The 9436-nt window shown below is 42.9% G+C and overlaps 1 long non-coding RNA gene across 1 annotated transcript; it reads left to right on the top strand.

Moving 5' to 3' along the window:
- The first annotated feature begins 1560 nt into the window (after positions 1–1560).
- LOC306770745 lies at positions 1561–9353 on the top strand. The gene is made up of 3 exons (XR_013771745.1): positions 1561–1655; positions 5435–5554; positions 9251–9353. It is a non-coding gene; the product is annotated as an uncharacterized lncRNA (long non-coding RNA).
- The last annotated feature ends 83 nt before the right edge of the window (positions 9354–9436 follow it).

Genomic DNA, 9436 nt, shown 5'->3' with positions numbered 1-9436 from the left:
CGCTTTCTCATGTAACACATGACTTCTTATAAACAGGGAGGAGGTGAGAAGAAAGTGAAAGTAATCGGATAGTTTAGTTCAACTCCATTTTGAATCGACAGCAGGGTTCTGAATTACGGTGAGTGTGAGAACAAAGTTCTTCTTCTTTGTTCTGCCAGAGTTTTTGAGTGGGTTTTGTCTCAGTGGGATTGGTCTCTGGAGTGGAAAGGACGAAAAGCTAAACTCAGATATGTTCATAAAAAACAGCTTTTATTCAGCTGTCTGAGTAATTCCCTGTTTCTTTGCTGTCATACAGCAGAAAACTTCTATTTCACAATGAACTAATAATGTATAAAGTTAGTTTGATTTGAATACTTTTCCTTAAACTTTATTAGACAGAAATGTGTAGAAATAACAATTTTACTTTAAATTGGCTAAAACAAACAGGAAATGTCTGGTCTTTGGTGTCTGAGCCTCATTTTGTTGTCGTGATTTGAAACAAAGATTGAAACATTGAAATGGTCTGAAATGTTTTATTAAATCTAAAATAAATCAGGAAATTTGCAGAGAAAACAAACAAATCTAACATATCTCACAAAGCTGAAAGAAGAAACACTTTTCCTTAATGAGCCACTATCAGAAAGTATAGAGAAAATAATATAATATAAATGCACACAGTAACATAAACATACATGATATATCATATGAATAATGACACATTTCATTTAGAATATTTTACATGATACAAAGTTAACTTGTAGCATCAAGTATAAATGGCTAATCTGTGTTTCTCTGGTTTCTGCCTGTCAGAACATGTAAACAGTTTGATGCTTTTATTTAAACATTGACCTGTTTTTCTCAAATCATCCACTTTGTTACTGTAATAATTAGTTTTTATTTGTCATGACCCCTCGGTTTCATTAAACTAAATGTGGGGGTCAAACTGGTCATTAACAGGCTAAACTACCTACCAGCTTAACCTGGACTGATGTCTGACGGACCTTTCAGACAGTGGTGGTAAATACTGTCAAACTATTTAAAACTGATCACAGTAAAGCCTTAATTTCTTTCTCAGTTTCAAGTCAACAGAATAATTTGAATGGCATTAAATAAAATGAGATTCACACACAGCCCTCAGTCGATGGTCATCCATATTTCTCTGCAATATGTCTGTTTGGAAAAGATGAGGGGTCCAGAACTGTGGGTCTGAAAATGTGGGTTTCTGGGTCTGCAGACCCCTCAGGTTAGGACTGCAGGCAGACCAGTCCTGTATCTGTCAGTACCCTTTTCTTCCTCAGTCATGTTGCTTTTATTTGCAGAATGTGGATCCTGGTCACCACCCTGAATCCATTTTAGTTATCTACTTATTTTTTATTTGCATTTTTGATGCCTAGCAAGTTGTTTCTGAATTTGTTTCAGAACTTCGGTGTTTGATGGTTTTAAAGTGTTTTATAAATAAAGTTGGCTTGGCTATCTGTGCAGTAGTAAACTGGTTTCTGTTTGGGTCTCAGACCTGAACAGACATGTTTGTTTTCATTCTTTAGTTCTGAGTGTTTCTGCTTTACCTCTCAGGAAGACGAGGACGAAGCCTCTGCAGGATCCAGATGTCTGGCTGTGATGGCGGACCCATCCAGAACTCCAGACTGCAGGACTGGTCTAGAACCATCATATACAAAGTAAGTGGACTGCTCATGATGGGATTTGTGTCTTAGCTGAGTCTGTTGCCATGGTAACTGAATGCTGGAGCTGGAAATGAAAGTATTGAAACTGGCTCAGTTGTCCAGGTTGTAAAATGTGTTTTAGTTGATGTAAAAGAGGCGGAGCTGACAGCAAAGGACCATGTCAGAGATTCTTTATTCAGCCAAGTTTCAGACAAGACCAGAAGATCTGCATCGCAGGACTGGATCCAGACTGGAATCAAGTCCAGCTTAGATAACAGGCTGCAGGCTTTCAGAAATAAATGTAAATGTTATTATTAGTAAATGTTCTGCAGGTGTCAGTATTGGATCAGATTGGAATGAATCCATCAGGAACATTCATGGATTCAGAACCATGAATGTTCCTGATCTCTGGTCTGAAATCACAACAGATGTTCTGGTTTCATCTCACCATCAATAGTTCTACTCCAAGCTTCAGTTTACAGAGAGGCACCAGACAAGGCTGTCCACTTTCACCCTCACTATTTGCAATCTTTATTGAACCCTTAGCAGCCGCTATCAGACAAAATAAGGATATCTAAGGCATCCAGGGAAAAAACATAGAACACAAAATAAGTCTTTATGCTGATGATATATTGGTTTTTCTTCAGAATTCACAAACATCTCTATCAAAGACCATCTCACTAATCAATGATTTCTCTTTAATCTCAGATTATTCTATTAACTGGTCAAAGTCGACAGTTCTGCCCATGAACTGTTATTTCCAGAATATACCCACTATTACATTACAGCCAGAAAATACAAAGTACTTGGGTATAAACATTTCTTCCAGGCTTTCAGAGTTAACAAAACTGAATAATATTCAGCTTTATAACATTATAGAAGATAATCTCACATGCTGGACCTCTCTACCTATTTCTCTCATGGGCAGAGTTGCCTCAATTAAAATGACGGTTTTACCAAAATCAACTACCTCTTCTCTACGATACCCTTAAACCATCCCCTAAGTGGTTTAAGTCACTGGACTGTCACATTTCTTGGGTGGGCTTGGGTGGGTCAACGGTTGGAGTTGCCTCGCAGCGGCGGGGCGAGGTCGCTGGTGAGGGGGGGGATTGGTGGGCCTTGGCTCCGTGCCGCTGTGGGGTGGACTGGATGGGGGTCCCTGGCTCCGGTGCCCGGGGCTGTCCCATCTCCTGTAGGGGGAGAGTCGGCCTGCGCCAGGTGGGCTGGGGTGGCCTGGACTTGCCACTGTTGTGGTGGGTGGGCCCGTGCCCTGGTGCTTGGTTGTGGCCCCGGGACCAAGGGAGTGGGTGGTCTCAGCATGCGTGTGTGCATGTGGATGTCGAGGTCTGTGTGTGGACGTTTGGGTGTGCGAGTGTGTTAGGGGGGTGGGTGGGGGTTGTCAGTAGTAGTTGTAGTAGTGATGCATGAATGTGGTGGAGCGTGGTGGTGCATGTGGATGGCTGTTCAGGGATGTGTGTATGGGGGAGGGTAGGGGTGCATTAGTGTGTGTGTGGGGGGGTGGGGGGGAGGTAGGAATGTGTGTACGGAGAAGTATGGCAGCGCTTAAGCATGGTGAAAAAAGGGGTGTTTGTATGGAGGAGGGTGGGGATGCATGTGGGGGGTAAGGGTGTGTGTATAGGGGAGTGTGAGGGTGTATTAGTTTGGGGTGGTGTAGGAGTGTGTGTATGGGGGAGTGTGGTGGAGCATGAGTGTACGGAGGAGTGAGTTGGGGCATGTGTGGTGGGGTATCGAGGAGTGTGTGGACATGTGGGGGATGGGGGTGTGTGTGGGAGGGAGTGCTTGTGTGGTTGTGGTGGTGGGTGTATATCGGCGGTGAGGGCGTCGTGGAGGGATGTCTCAGGGGAAATGCAGTGGAGGGAGGAGAGGGGCAGGGCTTGGGGGTATTTTTGAGTGACGGGGTGTGGGTGGGTGGGTGGGTGTAGGGGTATGGGTGGGATGTGGACAACTGGGGGATGATTTTGGAAGGTGGGCTTGTATGGGTTTGGATGTGATGTGTGTGCCTGGGAGTGTGTGGGTGTGGGTGCATGTCATGGCAATGGTAAGAATGTATGGAAGTGCTTGTGTGTGGGCGAGGAGGGACTGCGGCATGTCCTCGGGTAGTGGCATACCTGTGGGTGAGGGGGGGGGGGGGGGGGGGGGGGCTTGTCTGCCTCCCCTTCCCCTTACCTGCCTTTCCGCCCCCTTTGCATGTGGTTGGTTGGTGCCTTCTGGGGCCGGTGGCGGCTCCCTGGTTTGGGTTGCTGGGAACTCTGGTTGTTAGGGCGGCTGCCCCCGGCTTGTCCTGGTCCTTCCGGGCCCCGGAGATGGGGGGGCATGCCTAGTGCCGCTGGCAGCTCATCTTCTGGAGGAAGAACCCACTTTCCTCTGGACAAAAATTCCTGGTCTCTTCTCCTTCCCCTCTCTCCATCACAGGTAGGGTGTTGGGAGGTGGGCACTGTGTGCTGGGGGGTGAGAAAGGCCATCAAGGTGGTCTTGATCACTGCACCCGGTATTGGTTCACCTCCCAGTTTTAATCACATTTAGTCAGCACAACACAAAAACACTGACAACTCATGGACAAGTTTTGGGGGGCGGGACATGCAGTGTACGGCGGGTGGGACTGCTTAGGCGGTACATCTCCCAACACGGTGTGGTTACCCCCCTCAATTTTAATTGCAATTAACAGACACTTCACAATCATTCATTGGTGGGAAAGAAGGCAGGAGCGATGAGGTCCTCAAATGCCCCCATTACCGGGGCTTTGCCGGAGGAGTTCGGGTGGTGGTGGCCCTGGGGGGTGCCAGTCGGCGGGGTGGTGGCTGGTGGTCATGGGGGCCTTGGTAGGGGCCTGCCTGCCCTCTGTCACCCCGGGGCATCTCCCGGGGCATGTTGGGAAGGAGAGATGAGGGTGACTGTGAGCGAATGGGTGAAGTTGCAAATGGAAGGTGAGAGAAGGTTACAGATCACTGGGGCCTGTTCCCCCTGACCGTGGGGGCTCTGGCTGGGGCCCCTCCTCTGCCACCTCCTGGGTGGATGCATGGCTGGTTCTGGAGCGGGGTGGTTGGGGTCTGTGCTTGGGGACAGCTGCCGGCTGCCCGGGCCTCAGGTTTCTCCTGGCCTTCCTCTCGCGTTTGTGTGGGAGGGGGTCACATTGGCAAGATCACTCTTCTCTGAACACATTCCACAGTCACTGAGTCGTCTGCATGTTTATTTACTAACAACGTCTGGTTTTCTGATTTAGTCCGTTGTTTTCCTAAAAGTTGATGGTTTATCCTCCCGCAGGGGACCATGACTCCAGTGGGTATAGGTGTATGGATGTGGTATATATAAGCTGGTGTGCTTATGTACAGGCAAATGTATATAGGTTGTTCTCTTTCTCATTCTTTTTTTTTCTCCTTCTCTCTCTCTCTCTTTCTCTCTATGAAGTGTATTTCTATTTTATCTTCTTTTTAATTCTATTTCTGTCCCTTTTCTGTCCTCTCCGGTCCGGTCCAGGAGTACAAACTTTGTAATACAAACAATTATGCATAATAAATAGAAAAATAAAATAAGAAACCAGAATATCAAGGGGAGCATTATATCTATGACGCTTCCCTTGCCAGAGTAAATTTGCCCAGCAGAACACAGCATCCAGAAAATCATTTTGCCTGCTTAAATGCTGGACAAGACAAAAAAAAGAATCTTTTGTTCTTTTTTCTTCATTACTATTATGGATAAAAGCACCTTACTTTTTACCATATAATATTACAATTCCACTTTACTTCATCAAGCCGTTCTATCCATTACTTTTGCAGACGTCAGAGCCACAGATGGCGAACAGAGACTCCAGAACCTGACTGTGTGTCTCTGAAGAGTGACCAGTCCAAAGGAAAAGTTCCAAACTTCAGTGATGGAGCTCGACCTTCAGACTCACAGTAAGAGAAGTGAAACCAAGTTTTTAGGATCTTCAGGAACGTCATATTAGTTGATGTTTGACTGAAGTTTTTATGTCAAGTAAAATGAAGAAGAAACAAGATTTTTTAAAACAAGTTTTTAATTCTTTTTTTCAAGAGATTGAAAGTATAAAAATGAATTAAAATGTCTTTTATGTCAAATACGCTGAAATCTTGCAGCAGTGATGTCTCCATATCAACTAAATATTGTCAGAGTAAATGTGTCAGATGTTGCTGCAGGACGTTTTGAGTTTGACATCAACCTGCATGCAGATGACTCAGTGCTTATTTCAGAAAGCAGGTTTAGTTAGAAACTCATTTTTTTCACATAGAGTTAAAGGAAGCTAAAGGAGTTTTCTGTTTCACAGAGTGAGTTGTGCTGACTCTGAGTCAGTTACCATGGTAACATACACTGTGGGACTAACCTGCTTGCTGGCAGGTTTAGAACCAGCAACTCTTGAGTTTATCATGTTCAGCTGCACATTTACCCTGAACTAAATTGCTTATCAGATGTGGCGTTTCCATTCCCTGAAAGACTGGTTAACATTAAGGCTCAAACCATTTGCAGGAATCTCTGTCGGTTGACTCGGATTTAGACTTTGTTTAGATATTTTATCATTCCCTGATTTTCTGTTTTACCCTGCAGTCCATTATTTATCAAGACAGTCTGGCTGATGTTGATTGGTGAGAGAATTGGCAGCATAGGTTTTTAGCTCTTACAAGTCTAAAGGAAACAAATGCACCCTAAATTTCAAAAACCCAAATTCAATCTTAAATGCTGCGGATTGGAAGGGGGGGAACCAGTTGGTCAAAGAGCCAAGGAAGCACCTGAAAACAAAACAAAACATGCTGGAAAAGGAAGTCGTGAAAAGACTGCAGACAATGATGGTGACCCTGTAGCCCAGAGAGACACTTCTACTCTATATACATATTTGATAGAGACTACCAAAGAAATACATTAACTCGAAGGAGAATTTTAAAATGACATTATGTCCCTTGAGTTGATTTTCAAAAGGAGTTTGTTAGCTTTAAAGAATATGTTAACAACAAGCTAAAGGCTAACAGTGATGAACTACGGGAACAGAGAAAAAGTCTCACCGAGACCCAAATACACATCAGGGGCTCGAGACATTCAACATGGAGGCCAAAGAAGTTCTTCTGAAAACACAAAGGGAGTGAACAGGAGAAGTAAACGGATTTGGAAGGAAGGTCCAGGAGGAACAACGTACAGATTTTGGGAGTACCTGAAGGCATGGAGGGGGACTCAGTTACTCACTTTGTAGAGGAACTGAAAGAGTTCACTTTGCCCCCCGGGACCAACTTGCTAATTCAGCTGCCACATGAAGAAGGCCTGACCATGGCGAGACACCTAGGTGGATAATTGTAAAATCTCACCGATTTGACACGAGTTGATATTTAGGAAAGTCAGGGAACAATGGACTAAACTTGGTAACACATCTCTATACCTGGACCATGACTTTACGGCCAAGGTGGTACATAAGCGTAAAACATACACCTAAATAAAAAAAGATTCTAAATAAAAAAAGCATCAGGTTTCAGAAACCTTTTACTAGGATCAGAATCCACATGACTGATGGTCCCTGGAAGCAGCAAGAGAGATGAGGAAAAAGGTAATGGAGGTCAGGATGAGAATGGAGGAGCAGATTCAAGGAGCATCATAGTGGCAGGGGGTTGGAGATCCAGAGACTCAAAGTGATTGAGCTCAGCGGTCTAGAGGAAAGCTTCAGGAGGTGTCCGGTGGAGGAAGACAACACTTACACAGATTAGGATGAAGCTACAGGTGCGACCAGGAGCTCATATATGTACGTAAAAGAGAGACTATAATGCAACACTGCAATGTAAGGTTGACCCACATATGGGGGATTTATGAAAAGGATAAAAAGAAAATAGAAAATACTTGTGCTTAAGTCATTGCAATAACCACTGGTAGAGTTTTTTCAATGGCTTATTTCTTTCTATTTGAGGGACTGCTGCTGTTAAACTCTGAGTTTGTTGGCAAGATTCCAGCTGCATTTCCTATCACTATGAGGCTGTTTTAAATATTTTAGAGTGGTGTGGTAGGTACACTAAATGTTGGACACTACTAGAAGACAGGAGGGTTCCTTTTCTAGATCCCCTATGACCTCTTGTGAGGTTCCCGCCTCCTCTTTAAAGGGAGGATTTTCCCTGCCCCTTCCAAAGGGACACAAGCGTAGTTCAGAAAGGTCTTAAATACTGGAAGCAAAGTTCTTGTGTTGTTGTTTATATTGTTGTTAGTGTTGATCATCTCAGTGGGAAAGGAGAAAGAGAACCAAGAATAAGAAGAGATGCAATGTAGCCAACTTAAAGTGCTGTCTCTGAATGTAAACGATTTGAACAATCCAGTGGAGAGAAGAAAGCTTATAGTAAAATTAAAAAAAAAAAAAAAAAAGGAAAGTCACATATTAGTTTGTTTTTTTTTTTAACAGGAAACACATTTATCGGATCAGGAACATAAAAAATTTAAAAAACTTGAATTTAAAATGACATACTATAGTTTATGCAAACAGGGATGTGAAAATGGGGTAATGATCTAATAGCAAATGTCTCAAAATTTTAGAAACTTAAGCAGACAACAGATAAATAAGGGAGATATTTTTTTGTGAAGGCAAAAATTGAAAGTCAACTTGTTGCTCTAATTAATGTATATGTACCTACAGATGAGGGGAAAGGTATTTTCAGAAATCTATTCAGAATTATTGCACAAGAAACTGAGAGGATTTTGATCTGTGGGGATTTTAATGCTGCCCCTTGATCGGAATATGGACAGAACTAGTACAAAGAAGAGTAGTAAAATACATATGTCCCAATATATGAATACAGCCTGGAAAGAACTGGGAATTGCGGGTGATGATGCATCCTCTTGAAAGAGATTATACAAGTTACTTGGCAGCTCACTTGGTACACCCAAGGATTGATTATTTCTTTATGGATAGAGTGGATCAATTTAGAATACAACATTTCAAAATTGGAGTCGCAGATATGCCTGGTTATTGCATCCTCCAATAAACACTAACAGAAAATAACAGGAAAAAACACAGTATGGAGAATGAATGGTAGTGTATAAAACAATCCAGAAGCCATAAAAAAAATTAAAGGGGAAATACAATACCACTCAAAAGTTTGGACACACTTTCCCATTGGATTTGCAGGGGGAACATGACTCCAGTGCGTATAGGTGTATGGATGTGTGTATATATAAGTGGGTGTGGTAATGTACAGGCAAATGTATATAGGTTGTTCTCTTTCTCATTCTTTTTTTTTCTCCTTCTCTCTTTCTCTCTCTCTATGAGGTGTATTTCTATTTTCTCTTCTTTTTAATTCTATTTCTGTCCCTTTTCTGTCCTCTCCGGTCCGGTCCAGAAATACAAACTTTGTAATACAAACAATTATGCATAATAAATAGAAAAATAAAATAAGAAACCAGAATATCAAGGGGAGCATTATATCTATGACGCTTCCCTTGCCAAAGTAAATTTGCCCAGCAGAACACAACATCCAGAAAATCATTTTGCCTGCTTAAATGCTGGACAAGACAATTCTTCATTACTATTATGGATAAAAGCACCTTACTTTTTACCATATAATATTACAATTCCACTTTACTTCATCAAGCCGTTCTATCCATTACTTTTGCAGACGTCAGAGCCACAGATGGCGAACAGAGACTCCAGAACCTGACTGTGTGTCTCTGAAGAGTGACCAGTCCAAAGGAAAAGTTCCAAACTTCAGTGATGGAGCTCGACCTTCAGACTCACAGTAAGAGAAGTGAAACCAAGTTTTTAGGATCTTCAGGAACGTCATATTAGTTGATGTTTGACTGAA

The sequence above is a fragment of the Telmatherina bonti genome (assembly GCF_933228915.1).
Source record: "Telmatherina bonti genome assembly, chromosome: 20".
In the NCBI taxonomy this organism is placed as follows: Eukaryota; Metazoa; Chordata; class Actinopteri; order Atheriniformes; family Telmatherinidae; genus Telmatherina; species Telmatherina bonti.
The sequence above is the reverse complement of the archived record's forward strand: the minus strand, read 5'-3'. Positions and strand labels throughout refer to the sequence as shown.